This window comes from Dermacentor variabilis, chromosome 2 (assembly GCF_050947875.1).
Source record: "Dermacentor variabilis isolate Ectoservices chromosome 2, ASM5094787v1, whole genome shotgun sequence".
Classification (NCBI taxonomy): domain Eukaryota; kingdom Metazoa; phylum Arthropoda; class Arachnida; order Ixodida; family Ixodidae; genus Dermacentor; species Dermacentor variabilis.
Genome location: NC_134569.1, coordinates 67,219,555 through 67,245,650, shown reverse-complemented (window position 1 = coordinate 67,245,650; position 26,096 = coordinate 67,219,555). Strand labels below are relative to the sequence as shown.

The 26,096-nt window shown below is 46.3% G+C and overlaps 1 long non-coding RNA gene across 1 annotated transcript in view; it reads left to right on the top strand.

The window, feature by feature from the left end:
* The window catches only part of LOC142570873 (uncharacterized), a 245,733-nt gene that overhangs the window by 97,917 nt on the left and 121,720 nt on the right, over positions 1-26,096 (top strand). The window contains exon 2 of the long non-coding RNA XR_012825701.1: positions 5,407-5,503. This is a non-coding gene — a long non-coding RNA (uncharacterized LOC142570873). The remainder of the gene's footprint in view (positions 1-5,406; positions 5,504-26,096) is intronic.

The following is a 26,096-nucleotide window of genomic DNA, read 5'->3' as shown; positions in this document are numbered from 1 at the left end:
TAACTTACCTCGGACCAGTAGTAGTACACGGGAAAAATATATTCATGATGATCAATGGCGTCCTCCTTCCTCAGTAGCAGCAAACCTGTTGCGCTTTCATTTTGCGCGGTTGCAATTGAGCCTAAATTAAGCCAGATAGTTATTTTCCGAACGGTCTGGTGAAATGAGTGGAGAAAGTTCTTTCCCTAATTTCCTTCTATTCTTTTTTTTACCTACCATTTCGCTCGTTACGACAATAAGAAATTGGCGCTGGAAAACTGCATGTCTTCGAAAGCTGGCATGTGACCCCTCAAGGCCCTTTGTCACTTACAGCACTGACAAACGAAAGCGCCCTTCTGTCGTCTCTCTACAGCACCACGCCATTGATGCATAGCCCACAACTCCTACCCTCATCTTTCCTCTCCCCCCCCCCCTATTTTTTGTGTGATAACTCCCACATGTTTCGGGAAACCACTTGTGCCAATTATTCAGTATTTCTGCATTGTTAATTTCTTTGTGTTGTCGCTGGCTTATGGCACGCTTGCGTTGTAACAAAATAAGGATTCATTTAGCTACAATTCGCTTCAATTCGAGTCTATAGTATTTCTTAGGCATAACACGTCAAGCGCAAAGTGGTTGCTTGAGCTAAATGCTGAGGCATCTTCGAGGGTGCACAGCGTAACGCTTACAGGGACAAAAAATGAGACACGGATGATCGCTGTATTCCAACTGGAGGTTACTGTCGATAACATTGAAGTATATACAAATGGAGTGTAAAAAGAGGGCATTGCTAGCTTATATCATCCTGTATTCTATATTTATTTTGGTAAAATAGTTTTTGTTTTCTTGGCTCTTCTCAGCGTCCGAGCGGCGTCGTTCTTGCGGGCATTTTAAATACAAGCATGACGAATAACGACAAACTACAACTTCATTGTTTCTTCTGTGAGTTGTCATGAGAAGAAAAAAAATCACGATCGTATGGCATCATGGAGTAATTCTGGAGGCATCTTCCAGCTTCTCCAGAGGGAACTATCCAAGGAAAGTGCTCTGTAAAGGCAAGCATATAATGATATAATGCCGAGATTATCAGCATTCCCTCCGAACTTCGTGAGACATTTTTAACGGTGCGTAGAACGACATAGGTATCAGACTCCTCCTTATTTCATGCAGTATATTATGTGCAGTGCGGGAGGCACACCACATTCGTGACTGCTGCCTGTGATTGCGTTGTTCCGTTATATCTACGTCGGTATCCACTGCATAACGGCAACAAACAAAGATCCAATTTTCCTTCCGCTCACTCTGTTCCTTTCTCGGTCCCTCGCTACTCAGCTTGTAATTCGCATGCGTTTTCGTATTATTGCAGCTGTTGCATTATTGCTTCGATGCGCCGTATTGTTACGGAACTTGAAAATGCACAGAGCCCATATCCGCGGCGATTTCTTTTGTCTTTGTAGCAATCAGCGTGCTCTCCTTGCGCTTTTTTTTTTCATGCAGAATGCTTGCCATCCTATCTGTGCTTCCTCTCCACCGACTCTTCATACCCTTCTAGCTGCTTCCTTTTGTCTCTGCAAGTCAGCGCACGAACAAGTCGCTGCAACAAATGATGCTTACCAGATTCGCAGCGTACTCCCCACAAGTTCGTGTTATGACGACTGAGCAAGGCAGAAGCAACGCAGGCGCGACACAGCAATTCAACCCGCCTTTCCAGTTGCTTTCTATATCTTCTACTTTGGCTTTTTCGCTCATCGAGTCCTTCCTGCTACCACGCTCGGGCGAACGTCGTCGGGAAAGAAACAAAGATAGGCGCGCTGGTGGCCGTTTCGATGACAACGCGCCCTATTTCCTTCCGGAGTCGCTTCCCTACTTCGCCGACGCCGATGCCGGTGCCTTTTCACCCTTCCGCGACGGCGATGATACATCCGATACACGCTCGGCGATTGCGCGCTCCCATGGATTTCTGCTGCTGTGCTGGTACAACGTTGTCGTATAGTTGCGGCCTACTAATGGCTCTGATAAGCTTCTTCGGCTTCGTGCTTACCCTCCAGCCGCAGGCCATTGTGGGGAAGCAAAGTGCTGCAGTTACGACGGGGCCCTTCTCGTGGAACTTATTTCAGAGTGCTTTTATTTTTTTTTTGTGTGTGTGCGTCGGTGTTGTAACAGGCGGGCGTAAGGAAAGCTACGACATCGTGTACTCGTGGAGAAAGTGCCGTGGTCATCTCCCAACAGCTTCAGTTACGGCTCGTAACGATAAACGGCACTTAATGGAGCGCGTCCTGCGACGCGTGAAATCGCTGTCACTGACAGAGAAAGTGCGGAGGAGCGAATTCGTCACTCTTTCTTTTTTCGAGGCACAGGGTGTGGAATTGGGCAAGTTGGTTTAACTTCTTTATGACGGCAGCGCAAATACTCGGAGAAAAGAAGCGCACAAGACAAGGGCACGGGGATCGTCCTGTGTGGTTTTTTTTTTTTTGTTCTCTGTGTCACCGTGCGATTCGCACTGTTGTTATACTGCGCTTGTCATAATTGTGCCGTCTGGCACGAAGGTGTTTGTTTTCTGCCACTGCACTCAATTCTGTGTCCCTCAGTAGACCACCTCGTTTTATTGGAGAACAGAACTCTTTCACATTATTCCCAGTCTTCAAGCGCTCTGCAGAATCCTAAGCAGCGCAAGAAATGTGGTAGCCTTCCAGCCAGCATAGGATTACTAAACATTTTAAAAATTGCGACATATTGTAGTATTAGTAAACTTTATTAAGACAGGGACTGGGGAAAAGGGTCAAAGAGCCATGGTTGGCTCCCTTAGTCCAGGGCTCCACCGGACTTGGCTGGCCGCTGGACTTGCTGGAGGAGTGTCCTCTGCACCGCCAGGTTCGAGCTGGCGAGCTGTCCTGACATATAACGTATCCAAACGTCACAGCGCGTTATGATGGATTCCGTAGTGGAGGATACCCAAAGCACGGTACAAGAGCTTTTTTGCATTTCCTCCTGAACGACTGGATCGTACAATGCGCCTCTGAAAAAAAAATGGTGACGCCTTATAGCTCAGCCAGGCTGGAAAACATAAATTGTCGCCAAAATGCTGCGAAATGTTTGGCAAAAAGAAGTAATAAACGTGGACAACTAGTTTTGAACTGCAACCAACTTTTCTGCTATATTTGTGGTGTTTGAAAAAGCGCTGGTTGATTTGGCGTGGAACGACCTTTATTGCTGAAGCTTTTGATAGCGCGGTGCTCGAAGCACTCCTTACAACTGCAGCATGGTGGGTACTTGTGACGCACCGAACACTTTGCGTTTTAAGGAGTCTGAGGTGCCTCTGTCGGAGGGTTCGCCGCCATTGAAATTGCACCTACATCGTTCCGACATTAACTAGAATGTGTGTTAAGTATCGGTGTCCATTTATTGCTTCCCGTCCTCGTCGAGCACGTGATGCACCCCAGCGCTATCGTCGTTCAGAGATCGGCAGCCAAGTACGCGCATGTGGAGTTCAATGCCGGAGTCGTGTAGGGACGACATTTCAAATAATTGTCCTTCGTGAGCTTCATCGATGGTCTGAACGGCGTTCCGCGCGCCTACGTTATCGCTAGCATCGGCCGGCCGTTGAGCGGTGGGCAACAAGAAAAGAAAAAGAGAATGTAGCAAAAAGAAAAGAATCGTTACACCACGCCAGCGCGGCATTTAACCGCTTGGAGTGAAAATCAGGCATCGAAAGAAACATCCATTTTGTTAGGCTACACTATAGTATCAATGATTAGGAGGATTGAGGTAGAGAGTAAGTGCGCTCTGTTGACTCGTGCCTTTGTACAGTAGAATATCCTACTTCCCGACATTTGGCGTTTCTTTCGCGTAACCAAGCAACCAAGAACATGGATTTTTTCGGACGCTCTTTGCTAAGTGTTTGTCCAGCGTGAGTAAAACCTAAAAATTAAATCTTTCATTCTCAGTAAGACCCTGGTTTCAAGCATTTCGCCGCGATCATTTAGAGCAGCAAGGAGATTGTTCAGCCTGAAGTAAAGAATAAAGTAATGGGCCAGAAGTGGAGGTTGAAAAATAGTTGTACTATGTTTGCTCTAAATAAACACTACCGGTATTCTTACGGCGCCGTTGCATTTTCTTTTCTTCTTTCTTTGGGGGAGGGGGTGGGGACGAAGGGGGAGGCTTGTCTTTTGTGTTCTTAATGCTTAACCACCTTAACTGTGTCGTACAGAGCCCGTTGCCATCGATCGTGCAGAGACAGTATATTTTCTTTTATTACATATCCTCAAAACTTTTCGCCGACAAAGTCTAGCAAGGTTCAACTTTCTCTTCATACTGATGTGACAAGCACACATGCACATGGCGTCGTAAATGTACACATGATTCCCACAGAAAAACGTCCACCATACTTCTTCCTTCTCTCTTCCCTTGCCGCCGTCATATTACTCGTCGCTTGTGTCGCTGTCGTAACGTAAGACGCCGGAGCCACCCAAGTAGCGTCGATGACTGCAGCGTTTCCGCGAGAGGCTATGAAGCCCGATGCAGGGACCGTTATTCTTCATTTCGCCGGGCATGGACAGCATGACACGAACACAAAAGCTGGCGAACTATAGAGCCTGTACGCAAAGGGACACGTACGCAGAATGGTGGTCGCGTAGCAAGACGACGTGCTGCCGGGGCCACAAAGCAAGACTACTTCGGAGGTGAGAGCGCACACGGAGCGGCTAGCCTCCCTTCGAGCACAAACAGTCATAGCTCGGTCATTTCTGCCAATTCGAGAATCAGCGAGTGAAACACATTGACCGGTTTCTAAATGAGGCGAGGCCTTTGCTTCATACGGCGAAAAATTTCGATCATACATGCTTAAGAAACGTACAAGTTCTGCTTATCTGTTCGAATAAAAAAAAAGTTGGTGTGATGATGATACAAACTTTATTGGTCAACATGAATGGTTCAGATGACTGCTGACAAAGACAGCCAGAAGCCCCTAGGCGTCGGTGGCTTTCGCGGCCCAGGCTAGCATTGCGTTTTCTTATTATAATTTTTTGGCGGCTCGGTCAGAGCTAATGTTCACTTTACCGCGAGGAAATGGTGGTTTCGTGCATTTTCGCATGATGTGAGTGAGCTTCGCTGGTTCATTACAAAGCTTCCAAGTGCCCGCGTATAGTCGTATTGTGCACTCCTCATTTCTAAGTACCAACAGTACTAAATGTGTCGTGCCTCCATGGAGTACTAAATGCACATTTTTTTTGCGTCCAGGAAGGTATCGACAAGCGTACAAGCCATAAGATGGGCTGCAGAATTGTAAGATCCATCGCCCTGTCGTAATTTTTTCTGCTACAGCTGAGAAACATACAACAATTTCAACAATGAGAATGCAAACATTTAAGTCGTTTATGCGCCACTACGAGTAATGGCTTAGTTTGATTTAGTTTCTTTTTTTTTTTTTAGGCATGCACAGCGACTTGTCATGCGTTAAGCGAAGAGTGAGAAGATTGCTCATCTACGCGCTAGAAACCGCGCGAACCGCGGGAAGCGCCTCCAATAGGTGAGTTTTGCGACGTTCTTTACTTGAAGCTCAAGTATGGCAGAAAATACTCCGAAAATAAGTCAACTTGGACTGACACTGCAAAGCCGAATATAGTAGTCACGTGGTTTTAAAAAAGACAGGCAGAAACGCTGCTGCCACAACTGCCCCGACGAATTGTCACGACATTATATATGTCTCTAGAGCTAAAGACAGTGAAATACAAGTGTTGTGGCTGTAAGAACGATTTTCATCCTGTGCAGTGGGATTCCGAAGCCATACGCGATGGCGTGGGAGAACGAAGAAGCCCGAAATGCGTGGGGCACAGACGTAAGCCCCTCTCTCCTTGCGCCAACATAGTATTACACAAACACCACGTAAGAACGTGAGCCCTGGTACTACTGTAGCCATGATTTACTAATAATTATTCTCTGTGTCGGATACCAGTAACTTATGTTACCTCCTATATGTGTAATGGAATATTTTGATAACATCGGCACGGTGGTGCTGGCAAGTAGCACATAGGGCTTGTACAGCTGACAGTAAGTCCCAAGTGAATTCTTGATCATAGTGAAGTTTCAATTCGCTAAGTCATTTCTTCATCTTCAGCTACCTGTCCAAGAAGGTAGCAGGCTTCATCGCACGGCTTTACTCGCCAGATCATTTAATGACACGACGATATGCTGCTCCGTGCCAATCACTAGTTCTGCATAGGTACGCTAAAAGCGGCCCTTTTTCGTTTTACATGAAGAAAGAAAGATGAGAACTTTAGTGGCACGCCGTTCGCTCTCACCATTGCAGTCCCCTCTGACCTACCTATACAATAAATTATGTGCAACTACGTCTACAATGTTCGTTTTCTACAGGCAACAAATTTACATTTGTTGTTGTTTTTATAATGATGGAAGATTGTCGCTATGGTGAAAAGAGTACTCCAAAGCGCACCGTTCGGAGCATCCTACGGGCTAGTGCAACGTGGCAATTATTTTGATCCAGTTTTTTCTCAAGCCTGTATCATCATCGCTGATGCGACCGCTCAAGTGGATGCGGTCATTCAGAGGCCGGGTGTTCTAGCGTGCATGCTACATTTAGAAGGACAAAGTTGGGAAGAAGTGATTAGCAACTGTAGCGGTGCTGATTAAAGGGGGATTGCGTGTGCCTAGCACGCAAGCGTAGCTCTATAGGGACGAACACGTCTTTTGCCGACCAAGCGTGCCAGATTCGTTTGCAACAAAAACAGACCGGTCCGTCGTCGCCGTGCGACTCTCCCCGAAAGAGCAAACAAGCGATGCCCGCGCTAGAGGGTTTCTCGCGCATATATTAAATTTTAAGGTAACCTGAAACAATATCCTATCCAAGCAATAATCGGGCTTATAGCTGCTTATTAGTTTCAATAGCGAAAAGAGAATGAAATTGGTGAGACGTGCTGTTCCGTCGTTCGTATTTCATTTTATCCACCGCGTCGAAGGGAAGCGTATCACTGCCTATAAGTTGCCTCCGACAGCTCCTTTGGTACACTGCCAGCCCAAACACCGTTGCTGTTCCACGCGGTCGCCGCCACTGTAAACGAGAATGACGACGTGGGTGCCACACCCAGCACCCGCCATTCTTTTTCTGGGAATATGGCAGCATTGAATGGAGCGCATATCTGGCAGACGCTCTATCCAGCAGTCCGCGAGCATCTGCAAAAGTGGGATCTCCCGCAAGTCGTCGACGAAATGTCATCGTCGTAACCATGTTCCCGGAAGCGGAAATAAACTCGCGGTTGCGGCATGGTGATTGCTTGCCGAGAGGGGAGAGCCTGTCGCCGCTATGACACTGCCCGTCTCCTTGCCTTTATCACTTTAGTGTCAGCCGAGGCATACTTTTCTTGGAACCCGGCAATATGTTTGTATGATGCACGAAGCCTTCTGTCTGGCAAGTATCTTCGAAGCGCCATGTCTTTATCATCACTGTGTGTCGTTCCCCGAGCTAGGAACTCTCATATGATGTTCGGAGTTTCGGTGCTTCTGTGAGACGTCGACAGTAATAGCCCATACCGGATTTGTCCTTCATGAAAGCAATGGGCGAATTCTTCGGAATTTATTCACATGTGGTTCGCATTTGTACGGAGAAAACATATTTGAGAATATATGCTGGCACTGAATCTTGCTCAATACGTGATAAAATACGCTCGTAAGATACCGCGCAATAACGGAATAAAAGGGGTATTGTGCGATGCTGCAACAATAGTAAATAGATATTCAATATGAGCATAGTTGACTGGCTGAGCTCACTAAAATCCTGTAGTCTTCAAACATTATTGGACACTCCTTGAGTATAGACAAGGAATAGAAAAAAATCTTAAAATTGCCACCTCACTTAGTTTATTTGGCTTGAAAGGCCGCGTTCCATACCGTAGTTACGCTTGCAAGGGGCCCTGTCAAACAATGTCTCCGTCCTTTTTCCTAGACAATATTTTTCGAGTGACTAGGAGCGCGACTATATGTGGATTTTGTGGCCATATTATTACATAATTGCGTTACGTAAAGGACACTTCTTGTGCCCCTGCGAAGCAGTCTGAGCACGAAGGTTGAGCGGTAAGTAAGCAAACAAAAAAAAAGAAAGAAAACGCTCACAGCGAGTTTAGTTCACCAACATGATAAAGGGTCGTTGCTCCTTTCACCTGTGGGCTGTTGTCCTACCCTAACATACGTTGTGCCGACCGTACCGCATTTAATTGTTAACACTCCTACATAACCACGACAGTTAAATTTGATTAAGCATGTACGTGGTACACGTCAGCACATGCAAAGAAAAATGAGCGAAGAAGCAGTTAGCCCCTAACGTAATTCATCAAAAAGGCAGGACCGTCAGTGCAGACAAACTGCGAATATCCTTGCACCCTAAACACAAACAACAAAATGAGAAAGGGATCACTTTTCTGTACATCAGTCTTTCTCGGTGGCTTAATTTGACAGTATATAAAGAAAAGCATCTTTCTCCTCAAAAGAAAAAAGAAGTTAGGATCCTCATGATTACCGACGCATTTCTTTAGTCCTGTGAATGTTTAGCCTCGCGGAAGAAACTCGTCGAAGAATGGCTCGAAGGCATTTTTTCTTTTTCTTTTTCCCCTTTTTCTTATTTGTTAAGCATACATGAGAACTCGGGCTGTATAATCGAATTAGTTCCCATGACCTTCTCAAAGCGGTGGGAGAAAGCAAATGTGAAAGTAGAGGAAATTAATGTGAAGGAAAAGCATTGCATAACAAATCCCAGAAAAGAAAATGTGCTTGGGGAAGCTTGTTGGCAGAGCCTAAAAACATGTCTTCTTCCAAACGTTCCCCAGGATCAAGCAAACGAAATAAGAATGCCTCTCAAAGACGAGTTCCAGGAACTGCGGCGCGAAATGGCCGTGGAACGGACGTATGGCGGCAAAATAAAAATGAAATGTGTAGAACAATAAAATAATTACAGTTATGCAAGGTCGGGAAATCGCCAAGCTTTCACTCCAGGGATGGCAAAAGTTTGGAAGTACTGGTCCACACTGATCTCTACCCTGAGGCATTTTTTTCTCGAAGCCGCAGCTTACTCCTACCGCAGGAAGCCCCTCATAAGTCATCCAGCCAATTCCTAACTGGCTTGTTGCGTGTTTCCTTCTTTCAGCATGTCTGATATAAAAACGCGCTTAGCAAGTTCCGTCCGGCCTGCTGTGCACCACCGCCTGTCGCTGAGTCGGTCACCTTTGCTGAACTCGCCGCGAACTCGCGCCGCCGTATTCCTCGCTGCCCGACTGCACAGTTTGTGCCCGGATCATGCTTTCTTTGCTGTCGCAATGCCAGCCGCCACGGTTGGCAGGGTGGGAACGCTGACTCTCCAGCTAAGCTTTACAATCGCCTGGACTTGGCCTGGTTGGTAACGAGATGAAGAAGGGGCGGGGGGGGGGGATAACGTACTTACGATTGCTTAAGCGCTGCAGCGACAACAGACAGGATCGAGCAAGGGAGCACACACAAGCGCTAGCTGCAAGGAAGCCTTTATTAGAGCTACATGCACATATTTATGCGCATGCATACTACACTCACGTGGCAGCAAATGAGCTACGCGCGCACTATATCATATTGAAATGGTTGTCCTTTAAAAAAACGGCTTCATGAAGCTAACGAAGGCACGCTCACACACTTGGTATTTAAGCTTGTTCTTTGATGATGATGATTTAGCAGCAAGTCGCCCGCCACGATAGCCCACTGGCTATGACTGAGGTCGAGGTTCCGAGTTTGATCCCGGCCCCGGTGGCCGTATACATACGGGGGCGGAATGCAAGAAAAAAAAAGAAAAAATAACACTCGTGGGCTGTGCATAGAGAGCGCGTTAAGGAATCTCAGATATTCAAACGTAATCGGGGATTAAAAGGCAGGATATATAATTTCTCTATTTAGCCAAGTAATTACAGCCACGAAATTTGCCATAGTGGCGGAAGATGGCGGAAGCTGGAGCTCCGTATGTTTTATAATCGCATCTTGTACCTGTACATTTAAGAGCTTCACTAACGCTGACTGGGACACGCTGTTTATTCCCGAATACCAGGAAACGTACTAAAACTATGTCGAGCGCTGAAATTGATTCAGTAAAAATAGTTCGAAGCCTGCCACATTTCATTCCCCGACCTTGCAACAGGTTTGGATAGATTGAAAAATGCCCAGAGTGTTAACTACAGCATTCGAGTCACTGTTAGCACATTTTCGCACTCAAGTGAGTCCTAACAATAGCTCTCCTAAAGTGTTCCTTTTTTTTTTCTAGAAAGAACTGGGCATTTTCATCGCGGCGGCGTTCCTTCTCGTTTTATACCGTGTGCCCATGCTTGGCTGCGGGCAAATCGATTCAGAGTAAGTTGAATTCATCCGCTTCGCAATGCTTGCAGTGCTCTTCGGGAGATGCACAATGTAGCGGAAACGTTTTACTAGAGAGAGAGAGATGGCGTACGCGTTGTAAGGGCATGTCACTCTTTCAGTCCTTTACAACAATACGTGCCTTAACCCTAACTATCGAGTAGCTGCCTCGCGGCAATCTTTAAGTTGCCAACTAGGCGTGATGTAACTTGACATAGTTTGAGTGATATGTATACAGCACTCAAACGAAAGCGACTACGAGGCGTGTTTGAATTTCATCCCCACTAAGCAGTGCAGAGGCATCACTCAGTCAAAGACTTCACGTTGCGTATTTTTTATCGCTGTGCAAACTACTATTAACAGTGAGCTCAACTGTAACTAGCTTCTTGTGATTATTTAATGTAGGCTTTCTATGTTGCATATTTTCTATTGTTCTTTTTTTTGTACTACAGGCGATAGCAGAAAAAGAAAAGTTTGATCGAAATTTCGTGAGCCAAGCACATCTGCGAGAACTGTCATTCGTAGGCGTGAAATCCCTTTCTCTAGCGCTTGTCGCATAAAAGATCGTTGAAATAAAGAAATAGTCTTATCTGCGCCCACCCTTCAATAAAATGTGCGATTAGCTTACCGAACGAAAATCTCAAATGTCTCGCACAGCACACATACCAGATGGCCACCAATTTCATAAAGATGAAGGATGTCCTATGGCATACCCGTCCCTCTTTCAGTCCTTGGAGCAAGGTTAGCATAAGCGTGTAACCAGATGGAAGATGGCAGCAAGCGTCATCACACTTCATCTAATGCAGCAAAATTATTTACACGATTGTTCATCGTTCCCGTGCTCTCCTTCCTTAAGAATATTTATTTATTTATTTATTTATTTATTTATTTATTTATTTATTTATTTATTTATTTATTTATTTCGGCAAGACAAAGATACGCACTTGGGCGGGGGTGCTCTCGCGGGGGACGCGAGAGAAGCGGTAGAAGTAAACCAGGCGTTCTGGCGGAAGGCCGACTGTCTGCTTCTCGCATTACAATCTATTTATTAACGCGATATCGTTAAGGACCCCGTGTCGCAGAAAATCAGGTGTCCCACGTCCCGCGTCATGCGTTGACGGTCGTCTTGGCAGAAATTATTCCGAACCACGAAAACCCAACCGCGCAGTCTTGCGCAATGAAGTTACGGAACTAATTTAATTTCTCAAACTAAAATACGTCAGAAAAATAGTACAGTACAACTTACACACAACCTACACACATGATAACGTCGGATTGTAATTTGAATATACGCTCGAAACTTCAACCAATTTTCCCGTGTTTCTACCACGACGTCCAAAATTCGCGCGCGCCCGCACGCAAATCTCGGAGACCACGGAGGGGCGCACCCGGTTCCTTGCAACACCTCCAGATGGTGCTCGCCTCCGCAGCATCGCGGCTCACGCAAGAGGCCGCATTTCTACCAGAAAGCTAGCTTTCGTGCATAGCGTTTGCCGCCAGCGTTTCCCGGTAAACATTACGGTTACATGAGGTGCCGTTGCCGGTAAGCGTGAGAAAGAGCCAGGGATACTTGAATGAAATCGCGTTCCACTCTTAAAGGCGAAGCTTAAGCGTCCTCCGAATTTGTATTTATTTATTTATTTATTTATTTATTTATTTATTTATTTATTTATTTATTTATTTATTATCTTGTGGAAACATTAGGGAGCTTTCTCTTTAATTTTTTTCGTTTTAACCGCGAGAGCAGCGTTCACTGCTACCAAAGGAGACATATCTTTAAAAAAATCAAAGATGATCAAGGGAAAAATGAGGACGACGACTTCAACTTCGTAGGCGTGACTCGGGTTCCCCAGTGCTCGCTTGTATATACACTCGTGACGTGACCATGGAAGCGACGCTAACAGAAAGCCAGCTTGCTTATTTTTAAGCGTAGGTCCCTTGTAGAAGAGAAATTACCTTTCGCCTGTGAGATCCTATGGGTGCCACATAAAGTCTGGCTCATGAGGTGCACGCACAAGCATTCTCTGCAACTTAGCGCAGTACACTAAAGCTGGACTCATGTTGGCAGATGAGAACAAAGGCCGCATAAAAGGTGCTCTGAAATTCTGGCCAGTTTTTTTTTTTTATGTCGTCATTAATATTAGTTCTCTATCAGTAACGACTGTCGTTCTTCGCTTGATGCGTGGGTGACGCATTTGTCAGTGGTAAAAAATAAAGTATGCGCTCACAAGAAACAGGACAGGAAAGACACTACGCGCGGAAACGAAGCGACAAACATTTCCTTCTCCGAACGTAACAAATTTGATGCGATAATCAGGCTTCGAACTACGCTTGACGAGATTTCCTTCCCGTGAGCACGTTATAACGAACCAGGCAGTTTTAAAGAAGCATGCGGGCCAAAGAAACAGCAACGTAAACGAAAACATGTTGCCTTGTTTGTCTTTCTCGTCTTATTTTCTTTGACCGCCCTTTCCTCCTTTTCCAATTCGAGAATTTCCTGAACTCAGGGACGTCCGGTTTCTACGTAAATTGAACTTTCTTTTTTTCCTTCCGCGCCCGCGATTATCTCGGGCCAATGCGCCTCACTTTCACTCACCAGTGTTTTGCTGTTACTTTCCACATATTTAATGTTTAATCCCGCCCGCGATCCACAGAGTCACTACTCACCACCCCCTTTCTCTCCCGCTCTCGCAATCCTGGCGAAACAAAATAAAGGAGTCAACCACAAAGAAAGAAAGAAAGAAGGATGGAAAGAAAGAAAGAAAGAAAGAAAGAAAGAAAGAAAGAAAGAAAGAAAGAAAGAAAGAAAGAAAGAAAGAGAAATACGTATATTATTGGCATTGCTTTTTCTTTGTTTTCAGCATTACTCGTGTCGCATCGTTTTCTCGCGCAACTTCTTCGCTTGACTGTGTTATGCAGAAAGGCCATCCTGGCCTCCAAGGCGAGGCTTCAGCTCTTGGGAAGTCTTACGTAGCCGACAGTAGAGAGATCGATTGTTCATTTTATTGTATTCTTATTTTTTTATGTTTATGGATGTGACTGCTACGCTGAACACCGGTAACATCACTTGTTCCACACCATCTAAAATTGCTGCTCCTCTCTTCCTTTGGCCTTTCCCGAACCTCTTCAACGGCTTCTGCTTTGGGCCGCACTTATTATACAAAGTTTGGAGCGTACTGGGACAAGCCTCTTCACAGAAGAGGAGAAAGAAATAAGAACGAAATAACACTTCAACGTGATGGCTACGTGAGAATATAGATGACTCTCTTCTCTAAACCCTTCTTCGGAATCTGTGCATACTTGAGATAGTTTAGATGGCATGCGCGATAAGTGACGGCGGAATATTTCGCACTACTGATGGAATAAGCAGCAAAAACAGGGCAGTTGTGCCTAAATTCGGACAAAAAGAGAAACCGCAGGACGGACAAAAGGAAGATGTAACACAAGGAAGAAAACGTGCGCTCAAGTGACAACCAAGGGAAAGTTTTCCTACGCCATTTTAGCCCTTTATATTATTTCTTTCTTTTTCTTTTTTTTTTTTCTTCTTGACAAAAGCCTCGCTCCTTTCGAACGGGAGGCTCAGAAGTCTGGGAATAGGTAAGTGCTTGAGCGTAATTGTCTCTTGCGAGCGGTTTTCTTATTGATGTCGTGAAATACGCCGACGGTGACGCAGAGGGGCGGCCGCCGTTGTTTCTTTCACAAAGGAGCAGCAACGCGGAGTCGCGGAATAAATTTGGCTGCGGATTTTAGATCAGTTCTCTATTGGTACAAAGCACGGGGTTCAAAATTCTTCCAGAGCAGGAACAAAGTTTATTTCTTTTTCCTCACGCTACGGTAGACGCTTTGATGTTGTTTTTTTTTTCGTTCTCCATAACTCTTCAATATACGGGGGCCCTACTCGCCGATTCGGTGAAGCGCGTTCAGCGAGCGTGTCTGTGACGGCTGGTTGCTTGTCCTTGAAGGGTACCCAGGGCGGCGATGAAGCTTTATGCTGAGTGGCTGCTCCCAGAGGAAGGCGTAAATGGAAACACTGTTTGACGTAGTCGGTTGTTGCTGTTGACGTTGGTATTGACGTTGCTACTGTTTTATACGGAAGTGCACGTATCGTTCCTGCTCTGAATTGCTAACTGGCGCCGATGACCATGGCAACACCTGCCCATTTCGCACAAACAGAAGCGTATGCGCTCATGGCTACAGAATCTAAGCATGCAGTGTTTCCATGAGCGACCTGGGTAGAGAGTGGCGACAAGCGTTGTGGAGGCCCACAGGCTGCGCGTATGGAAGCACTGACGTGCATAAACAGTCGTGGACAGATTGAACACGAATGAGGTATTATAAAAACCGAATAACTCTCACTCGTAATGGAACGAAAGTGCGGTTTCCTAGAGCGACTCTTCCGTAGCAAGTAAGTGTGTATGCCTCAAACTACTCGTATACAAGACGAAACCATGTCAATTTCATGTGAACTTCTGAAAGCGGAAACGGAATACTGCCCTTCGGTTAACCATAGCATGGTCGGGATACCTTTTTCCACGATAGTACGTTAGGATTAAAAAAAGAAATCACTTTTGGTAAGTCGCTGAAGAAAAGAGTGTACAAGCTTCACTTAAATTTTGGCAGTCTATCTATGTTGTCTTGTTTGATACGTTATGTAGATTTTTCTGTGCAACTTGTTCTGAAGAGTTAGGATGGTGTGATCAATTCAGCCCTAACCAAAATGAAAAAAAGTACGCAGGCACAAAACAAAAGGATAGATAAACGCTTGGTTGCATGGATTGAAATATTGTCGTGGCTTAGTGACGCAGTGGCTGTAGGGACTCACTGAGAATTATACATGAATAGGCTAGCTTTTAAAACGACACAACACTATCGAAACACACCTATAGTAATGCGTAACTATACGCGAAACGCCATAGAAAAAGGCGATGTCAGGTAATGTCAGAATGTATCGTAATATGACAATATTAATGAGGAAATAGTCTGTACAGCTTAAACACCTATCACAATCTGATCCACATATATATATATATATATATATATATATATGTGTGTGTGTGTGTGTGTGTGTGTGTGTGTGTGTGTGTGTGTGTGTGTGTGTGTGTGTGTGTGTGTGTGTGTGTGTGTGTGTGTGTGTGTGTGTGTGTGTGTGTGTGTGTGTGTGTGTGTGTGTGTGTTGAAGACAATTGCAGAACAAAACGTCACCATTAGAGACAACCCACAAAACTTTGTTGCACTATGTGTGTGTGATTTTAAAAGCAAAATTACAGAACTGAGGTGAAACCAGTGATGCAGGGGATTTGTGGAGGAAGTCTGAAGACACCACAAACGAGCAGGTGTGTAAGCATGGATAAACCAACAATCGATAAAGCATGTCTGTCAGTCTAAAACAATCTTTATAACCAACAAAACTCACCGGCCGCTTTAGCGTGGTCTCCGCACGAATGCCTAAGCTGATTCAAGCGTGAGAAGCGTAACATACACGTAACGACTCCCCAGCTAAATAATGCTTGTGACTGACATCGCAACAGCATCGCGACAAGTTAGGATGACAGACGACAATTAGTTGTAACAAAGAAAGTCAGCAACGTCGTGCAACACAAGCCTACTTATATTTATGAACGACGACGGAAAGGAGGCATAGAAAATGCTTGGGCCAGCACAATCTGAGAACCCATTCCGCTCGATTTTCTTCCTTCGCTATTCGTATCACGAAGACAAACGGCATCGCAATAGATGTGTTTACAACATCCGGGCCCTGGTCGATATCTGCTCTGGCAACGTACGGGCACCGGTTGTCCACGAATGACGAGCTAATCGCAGCACACTTATCAGTGCGGGATACTTGAGTATCGACCGTATTTCGCCAACCACACTTCCACGCATAAACACTGCTCCCATCAAACTGCTCAGCATGCGCACCTTCGCATGCGTTGGCACGTATACATATAGTGGTAACAGCAACAGCGATGTGCCCAAAGAGGAAAGGGACGGACAGCTTCCGCTCCGTCTGAACAAACGAAACAAACAGCCTATACCCCAAAACGATCCTGGTTGTGTCTCGCGCCGCGCGGTGACCTTGCCAATATGACATGTCAACACTCGACACCAACCAGCCGCCACCACTGCCGCTCTCGCGAGAAATATGAAAGCGAATGCCAACGAGCAACGACGATCACAACGACGACAGGTCGGTGCCCTCTGAACGCGTGTTCGTATTCCTACACGCCCGCCCCGCTTCAGATAACCGCGCCGGCTCGGTTCCCATTCTTCCCGTGTTCCCTCGCATAGGCCCTACCCGCTCTTTGTAGAACTCCCGAATCAATACCTTTGGCGAGGTCGGACGCTGCCAGGGAACTTCGCCTGCATGCACGCAAAAAGTCGCAAGATCTCTGGAATTCAAGTGCCTACAATTGCCGACTATATAAACTGGACCCTACGCTACGGCTACAACTGCCATCTAGCCTTTCCGGCGGTGATGCAACCTTGCTGTACCGCTTGTGGCTGGGAGCAGCGTTCACGAACGCATACTCCTGCCGTATGGCAATGGCCGAGAGCCCGATGTGCGATTCCTGTGGATGCGAGGAGACCATCGAGCACTTATTGTGTACCTGCCCCCGCTACGATGTACAACGCCTCTCTCTGCGGGAAACTTTACACCGACTGGACTTAAGATAGTTCAACGAGTCAAAGATACTCGGACCGTGGCCACACCCGTCACTGGCACGAAAAGCGAATCGCGCATTAGTGCAATACTTGAAGTGCACCGGCTTACGAGACCGTTTATAGTGTCCCTGTGCATATTGTCCCGCCCACACGCACTCAGTGCTCACTTTCTACCCTTTTCCTCTTTCTATTCCCCCTTCCCCCACCTCCAGTGTAGGGTAGCAAACCGGATGCTCTTCTGGTGGACCTCCCTGCCTCTCCTATCCTTGCTTTCTTTTCTCTCTCTCTCTCTCTCTCTCCCGAATCTCTCTTTCTATTATTTTCCCATGCGCACAATTCTAGGCAGAGTCAGTACAGCGCTCAAATCCGTGCTTAAGCAAGGAACTGAGACGTTAACGAATAGCGCAATCTCCAGCTCCCTGCTTGTCGGTGGACGGAAGATAACATCCGCCATGTTGGAGAAGTCTACGCCATGGGATCGTGGCATCTGACTACTGTTTCTCTTTTGGATGTCGTCGACGTGATTGAGGTGGAAAGCACACAAGAGACGAAATACGAAATGAAGCCTCAGTTTCTGCTGCAGGGCGGTTGTGTTGAGCTTGAAGAGCGACATGATTCCGGCATTCTCTTCTGCATAAGTGAGATTTTCACAGACACCGTAACAAAGCCTTAAGCCTCCCTGATAGGCAAAGTTCAGCTGTCGCGTTTCCTGGGCTTTACGGAGTCACGTGACCTCCATAAACACAACCTCCCGTTTTGCTATGCAAAGTAGTTCCCATAAAATGCGGCGTGTATCATGGCTTGAGAAAAGAAAAACGTGGATAGCAAGGCCGTGATGACAAATGGTTAGCAGAACTCCATCACGTTTGTTCGTAAAACCGGTTATTTCAGGAACTACCAGGCTCAAAGTGTGCTGTGGAATGTTCGAGCTCGATTACTTGTCGAAGCATATGTCTATAAACGAGATGTGACCATTGATGATGAGGAGTCGGTTCTGCGGCACACAGTTTTTGCATACGCTTTGAATGCATTTAGGTATGGTTTCACAAATTGATACTCAATTTTACTAGCAGAGAGAGTGCGGTGCCCAGAGCGCCATCCTTCAGTGAAAAGTACTCAGTACAAATTCGTGTTTGGAACGCTTATGCACTAGTTAGAGCAAGCAGAGGTGCATAAGTGCGTGCGGAAGTAGCGGAATTCCTCGCGTCGAAGAGGCACTTGTCTTCTTTTCCGATCGACAGAGGTTTCAAATGTACGGCCATTCTGGCTGTCAGCTAGTCCTCCGTCCCGTCGCCTGGCCGCACTCTCAGGGTATGATTCTATGCGGGTTTTCAGTTATTTCGGTGCCTAAGAACTCAAATGCAAACTCGGAAAAAGTTCATTTTTACCGAGGAACAAGTTATCTATAATCTTTATATTTGAGTAGTGGCCCTTCGTGTAAGGCTGCGAACTTTGCTCCTCTTCGACATCACTATAACGGAAAAGACTGTCAAACTCGAATTGGCAAGGTTTAAAGGCCTTGGCCATCGTCCAAGATGGATTTCTTTCTTTCTTCTTGAGACCGGGAGGCTGCTTAGCGAGTTATGACTTTTTCAAGGAGACAGCGTACGGCAATAGTGCAACGTGAATCCTTACCCATCTTTGCGTCAGCACAACGAATCGTTCGAGTGCCGTTGGGTATGGTCCCTTCAATGCAATCTGACACATGAGCGATCCCTGTAAATATTAAGTCGAGGAAGTAAGTCACGTAGGCGTCCATGTCGAATCCTCCACAGGGTAATTTCAGCTCGATATTCAATTTCAATGTGCCATTGGAGCACGCGCTCCCCGTTCTCGATCAGTCATTCGAACAGACTTGCTCCGAAAAGAGCAGATAATTTTGCTCCGGAAGTGCCTCGAATGGGCCATTGCAACACGGGAAGTCAAATGTCGATGGTGGTGCCATTGAGGTCTCTTTATGACCAAGACAGGGCGTCGATGGTTTCGCGCGCAGTGGCACTGTAGCCATCGCACAGTTGGAGACGCCGACTGTGGTATGTATCGCACACTACAGAAAAGGGGCGACAGCTAAATTTGCTCATCATTCCCTGAACTTCCTACTCTAGTGGTGTTATAGGCGTTTGTGCAGTATTATCCAAGAGAGAAAGAAAAGAAGGATAGAAACCATATGTCTCTATAACTGAGACATACAAATACTTATGCGTCGATACTGAATACTTAGGGGGAATCGCACAAAGGCAGAATGTAAAGAAGTAGAATAAGAGTGCATTGTGTCGTCTTCTACTTTTTTGTGTTCGGTATTTTGGGGCTACCCCCTTCGGTATTCGGTATATACAAATACTAATCCCCAACGCAACATAATTTTATTGTATCTTTCTGTTATTTTCACTACAACATGTTAGGGGACGAGAATGCAGGAACCATCAATCTGCACGGGGACAGCATTCGTGGTTATGCAAAAGGAACTTCACCTTTCGTGACATCTCGGTCAGCCCGTCTGTGTGCTTGTTTTCTTCATCCCGGCTATTCACGTAACAGAAAAGAAGTAATAAGAAACAAACAGTAATAACACCAACACGGTGCAAGTGAGCAAAAATAAAGGGGTCTTCGACCAAGCTATTTCACATTGCCGACAGCAACCTCATCTTACATGCCACAGCGATCGTTTGAATCATAGTCCTCTTTCATGCGCTTCTTTTCTCCGCAGAAATCGGAGAAAAACTAATGCCCCACACGCGCAGTGGGAGGGCGCCACATCTAACGTTGAGAAATCTGGAACAAATTGATCATGACTTCGACCCCTTCCCTGAACGCTTGCGTCCGAATAAATCCGGCCTTTGGCAATCAGAGGCGATGAGGATGCCTCTTCCTCATCGGTCTTTGTCCCCATAAAAAAAAAAGTTGGTGTTCCGCCGAAAGGCGAAGTATGGTGTCAGCGCGCACATAACCATGAACACATCACACTCGATGACCGCAAACACTCGTTGACAAAACGCTGGTGTTAGGAAGCACGGCAGCAGCAGCGAGCGAAGTTACATTCGTGCTGTCTATAGCTTTAACGCAAACTGAGCGCCGAGAACACACAGCACGCACTAAGCTACGAGCCGTCGACGCACCTAGATTGAACGCAACACTGATCGCTCTCAAAATGCGGCCGAGCGACCGCGCGCAGCCACCACATTCGCAGTTGCAGCCGGAGCATAACACCACAGCCCTTTCCGTCCCCTCCCCGCGGTGCCTCGCAATGTTGGGTGCCTCGCGCGCGACGGAAGACAGCGCGCTTACACCCCGCTTTCCTCCCTTTCGCGCGGGCGATATTGAGCCGCGATCTTCGGCTCCCCACGCACGCTTTCACTCGTTTGTGCAACATAGGGCACGCGGAGACGGTGTTATCGCCCGTGGAGTTTATACGGAACATCAAGACGACGGCAAAAATGCGTCTGGAGTGTCCATATAATTTCTATCACAATAAAAGAATATACGAAGGAAAATACACCGACTGTGCATGCTCCTTGCTCTCGCCATGCCTCTTCCGCAACGTTTCCATGTACATTGCATCCCAGGAGAGCTGCTTATACCTGTCCATCTCGTGGCAGCCGCTTGCGCAACAGCCCATCCCGGCTTCCCCGTACTCCGTCTCCATACGCTGCCTTCTCTGACTCGTTTTCTAGACCACGAGGTACGCAGCAAATAGGAGGCAGCGGCAGTGATCGGTAGAGATGACGTTGATAGGCACCAAGTCTCCTCCCTTCGTCATTTATTACATGAAGCCGTAAGCGTGGCCTTTCCTCGAGTAGCTTGGTCTAAAAGGTAAAACGGGGCTCGTCGGCTTCGACTCCCAGGTGTTGCAGCACACGTGTCCCATTCGTGTGCCATAGAGGGCATGTGCCGGCGAGTGGCACTCTCGTTTGGGTACCTCTGGTCACACTGCGCCCAAAGGTGTGACGATAGTGCAACGGAAAGCGTGAAATCCACAGCGTTACCTCTGCGGGTTCGTTGCCAGATATCGTAAATGCATCTAGGCAAAGCACAGGTAAATTGCAGGTAAAGCATCTACAAAGGATATAGTTATGCGAATAACTTTAGGCTTGGTAAGGCTTGGTAAGTTACCGCTGCATTATCGATCTCGAAAAAAAAAACCAGCCCTAAGCCATAATTCAAGAACGCGCTCGAATGGATGTGGTACAACCTCGAACTTGGGGAAAACAAGGAACGACTGCTCTTTTTTCCTCGCCATTATCAAACCGCCATGGCGCACAATTTATGGGCCGAGGTGAGTCTCAACCGCAAAGTTATCCTCCCCCACCAGGATTTATTTATTTATTTATTTATTTATTTATTTATTTGCTTCTATATATATACTGCATATGAGAAAATGTATTTCCCGCGTAGAGAACCAGCTCATTATTATAAGAGGCTTCTTTTTTATTTTAAATCTGATAGGAAGATGATAGGCTTTTTTATTTTTCAGTTTAATGGTAGGTCCGTATAAAACCGTTTATTTTTAATACACCAGTCAAACAATAATAACGAAGGCAAAGAAAGCGAGAACAGAATGCCAACCACCATGACAGGTAAGAACAGAAGCCACAGGCACACAAATACCGTCATCGTGGGCACCAGCGCGAGAAGAATGGTTGAATACCTGGCACAATCATGCACTACATTGGATAAATGGGCATGGAAGCCTACGCAGGTATTTTTATGAAGACACCTGTATAATATCCATATTTGCGCATAAACTCTCATCACATGAGTTTTAGAAACATTTTGCCGGTCTGACCGCTGCCCAACGTTCAACATCTGTTCTGCCACCAACGGTGACTGAACATCCCACACTCGACATTCATCATGGCAGGCACATCTACTACGTGCAGTCTTGAAGAAGGGCACAATGCAATTAGGTTCTTGTTTTTCTTCGTCCAAGTGTGTGCAATGAAAAATGTTCTCTAAGGTATGACTTCAGGCATAACTTGACTATACAAAAAAGGTGAAACGATCAAGATTTATGCAAAATTATTCTGCCCTTCTTTGACTTTAAGAGGTGAGCTAAGAGGTGGTATATTTAGTTGTGCTATTGTGATATTAGTGCTATTGTGCTATTAAACTAATGTGCTATTAGTTTATTTATAATGTCCATAAAAGTAATTTTTATTTTGTTTTAGGTCTGTAGTTGTTCCTTATTGAAGTTCTTTAATTAAATCTGTGCGAATAGAAGCGGCCGGCAACATAGGAGATGTTGGTAACTCCTCCTCGCTTAGCCAAACACGCGCCAGCTGAGAAAGAAACCGAATAACAATAACAAACTAAATCATAACTTTCAATTGGAAGTCTTATTTCCGAGGAAATTCTAACAAGCATATTGTACATCGCAACACCTATACTATATGCACGGAAAGTCCTCACAATTTGTCCCAAAAAGTTTTATAAACAATCAAAATTGCAATGCGCTCGTGGGAAGTTCACCCCGAGTTCAAGTGTGCGCAGTACATGCTCCCGTGCGTACAAAATAAACCGCAAGTCATAAAAAATGCAATAATTTTGTCAAATTTCTGCCGAGGCGCACAGCCGACCGATAGTGGGCTGATTTGGTCTCAACTGCTCCTTTGGCCCCGAGTGCCTTGCTGATTGAGTATCAGCGCCGTTTCATCAAAGCAAAACGCAATAGGACACATGTCCTTACGTAGTTATACCATGCATAATTCTTGTAGAGAGAGGGAGATTTAATGGATCCTGGAGACGCGTGCCTGGCGGCATGCCTAGCTTGGAGTACTCCATATGGATAGGAGGACAAATCAATTCTTGCAGCTGCATTAACTGTCGTCTTTGACGTAGCTCATCCACTGAACAGGCTACATTTTACCACATCAGTGTCCTTCCGTGTAGCGGGAGGCAAACTCTTCCTGAAGAGTATTTCGTATAAGGAGTGGGATGTCATTGGTGGAAGTGCGAACAATCTAGGTCCGGTGTTTCTGCGGACAGGGCAGCCTTAACTAAACAACATCGACACTCAGTCACGGCACACTGACATTTCAGAGGAGGATTCTGTTCCTTACGGCGACCGCAAGCTTTTCGCCACGGTCCCCATCCCGCCTGTCTAGCGTCGAGACGCGTACTCACCGAAGGTAGCCTGGCCGGGACAGGCAATGGAACACGCGCTCGCGAACGAGCAAAGAGGAGCCGACTCGATACCGCTCGAGGAGGGACACACACCGTAAGTGTTACAAATAGCGTAAAAGGCGAACGATGGTGAAGGAACGCACTATCGAGCCTCGGAGTGCTTTTGGAGGGAGGAAGCAGAGGTGCATCACGAAGAGAGAGTTCTGATAGGCTGCAATTACCAGAACTGGAGCCCTGCTAATGGGCTCTTTGCCGGCGTTCGAGCGTCCACTTAGAGTGTTTGCTGGGGCACGAAAGCCGGGCTACAGAGAGACGCGGCCCCGACAAAAGCAACTGAATCCTCCCGACGACAAAGACGACGGTAGAAATGCCCTCGCCAATCAGAGCAAACACCTTTCGCCAGGGAATTACTGTCGCGGTGTTCCGGCTCAGTTCGACGGCCATTTAACACTGTCGACACGTGTTCCGTCTTACTGCCTTCACCTTGTCAGGGTTCAATCTTCGGCCCATTTTCTCTTCACGCATTTTTTTTTTATTTTTGCTGCTATCTGTGCAAGTTGTATAAGGAGAGAGGGGTCGTCAGCAGCTCCACGTCTTTAAAGGCAAATACTTATAAGTTAGTACAGGAAATATGTCCTACTTATTCGACGGTTGAACAGGATTTCTGGCTAAAACTAAACGCGGAGAGCACTAGCTCGTCTACGCAATGTCGCCTTGAAAGGTTGGGAGATATGTATTCATGTAAAATAGGCAGGTGAAGGCAACACTACGCCTTTGTAATGAAATTTCCTTTCGATGCGGCTATAAAGTGATGAAAGTGACATTTTGCCAGAACATTTGACCCTTTCAAAAACATTTTTGACCAAGTTATGTTTCCGCACTCAGTTAATCAAGAGCTTATAGCTCAAGATTTCGCGTGCTATTCCCAAATATGGAGCTCTGCTTTCTTGGTTCACGTTTACGACAGCGTGGGAAACCTTGACCCTGGTGTTTGAGAGATGCTATAGGGTATGGTTTTCGAAGTGCAGACAAGAGTGTGCTCAGTTTTCGCCAATCTTGTCATATTGGCGCGAACGCAAAATTCTGCGATTTGCACAACTTGCATTGACCTGCATAACTGTGATGCGAATCTGTCCATAATCAGACTCTCTATACCGTCAGGAAGTGTATTGGCTCTGGGAAAACAACGTCGGCCTAAGCCGCTGTCAGAGACAGTGAATTAATGTATCTGTCCTCACAAACATAGAAAGCGTTACGCTATGCGAGTGTAATGCACTGCTATGCTCCCGATTTAAAGAACACTAGTTGCAATATTTGCGTGCGTGTGTACCTGCGTGCGTGCGTTTTCTTAAAGACTGTGGCTTGGCGTATATATCTGTGATAAAACCCACTGCTTTCCAGATCACAATGGCCGACAGTACTTCTTGTGATGACTGTGGCAACTAGGAAACTATCGAACTATCTTTGCCACTGTTCTCGCTATAGCGCACACAGGCATTCTATATCGCGACTGCGTCAGCCCGCATCTGCGGCACGCCGACGACGCGTATCGGCGGCCTGCACAAGAAGAAAGAATAAGCTCAAGCCATGTCGCCCGCGCAGAGGGCTGCAAGCGCTGCTGCCTCTTTTCTTTTTTTAAGATGGTTAGGCTCGGTGACCGCCTTTAATTAGGCGGCGAACACTGTTGCAGGTGGGCGCACATCCCTGGTTGTCCCTTTCCTTCTCTCTTTTGTTTTTACTTTAGTTGCCGCTTCACGAGGAGCTCACACACAAGGAGCTTGACGCTGACGTCAGACCAATCGATCATCGTTCATATAATGAAGCACGTGGCATAATACTTCAGTGTCTGCCTATAGTCACTCTGTCCTTGTGTCGGGCACCCACGGAATCGGCCTAGAGCATGCGGTCACCCGATTTACCTACGACGGCTTTAGCTGTGTTTAGCTTTTTGCACTTCCAGTTAAGCTCAAATTTTACGTGAGACCTTCGATAGACTTTAAAAAACCCGCGTCTTCATTCCCCGAATCTTATTGTGCGCGTCATGATGGGCCGGACGGACGAGGAGCTTTATCTATTTCCGTCTCCTCCAGGTAATCTAGCAATGATCGTCAAATTATGGGAAAAAGAATTGCCGGAGAACCAAAGTCACACAAACACACACACACACACGCACAGACACACACATACACACGCGCGCGCGCGCACAAGCACGCACACGCGCCCACACGCACGCACGCACAGTAGAGAATGCATTAAGCCTTTCAGCTAAAAAAAAAATATAGAGAGAGAATGTATCATGCCTTTCATCTAAAGAAAAATATGCAGCCCCAGAACCAGCAACAACAACAATAATATGCTGCGCGACCAAGCGGGACTTAATTGAATTGTATGACCTTTACATAAGCTTGGTTCCACACAGCTGCCTCTTGCGTGATGAACAAGATGCTCGCCTTGCTCCTCGCTTTCCTGCTCGCTTTTCGGCTCTCCGTCAGTTCTGATTCTCCGGGTCGTCCTTTCCGTCACTTTCCTGTCCTTAAACCCTTCTACATTTATTTTATTTTTTTGCCTCTTCGTGTGATCCTTTTATGAATTCCGTTTATTCCCTTGCCATCTGTCTTTGCCACACAATTTTCGCCAGTGCCGAGTTCCACACGACTACTCTCGGCGGCAAATTGAATCGGGCTCTCGCAGCTGGCGCCAATAATTAAGGACGTACTCCGTCGTCCCCTCATTTAGTGCCAGTGCAGTATCGCGCTTCGTCTCTGTTGTTTGCATCGGGCCCCTGCCGTGTACAATGCTTAGCCGAGCTTGAGCACAGAACGGTCATCATTGCCAAATTTATGTGCCTTTCTCTATTTCTATGTCGTTTCTCCTTGCTTTTCGGGTGCTCCGTCTTTTTTATTCTTGACAAGTCTCTTACCCAAAAACAGTGGTCGTTAAAAAGTAGCCTCAATGTCACCTCG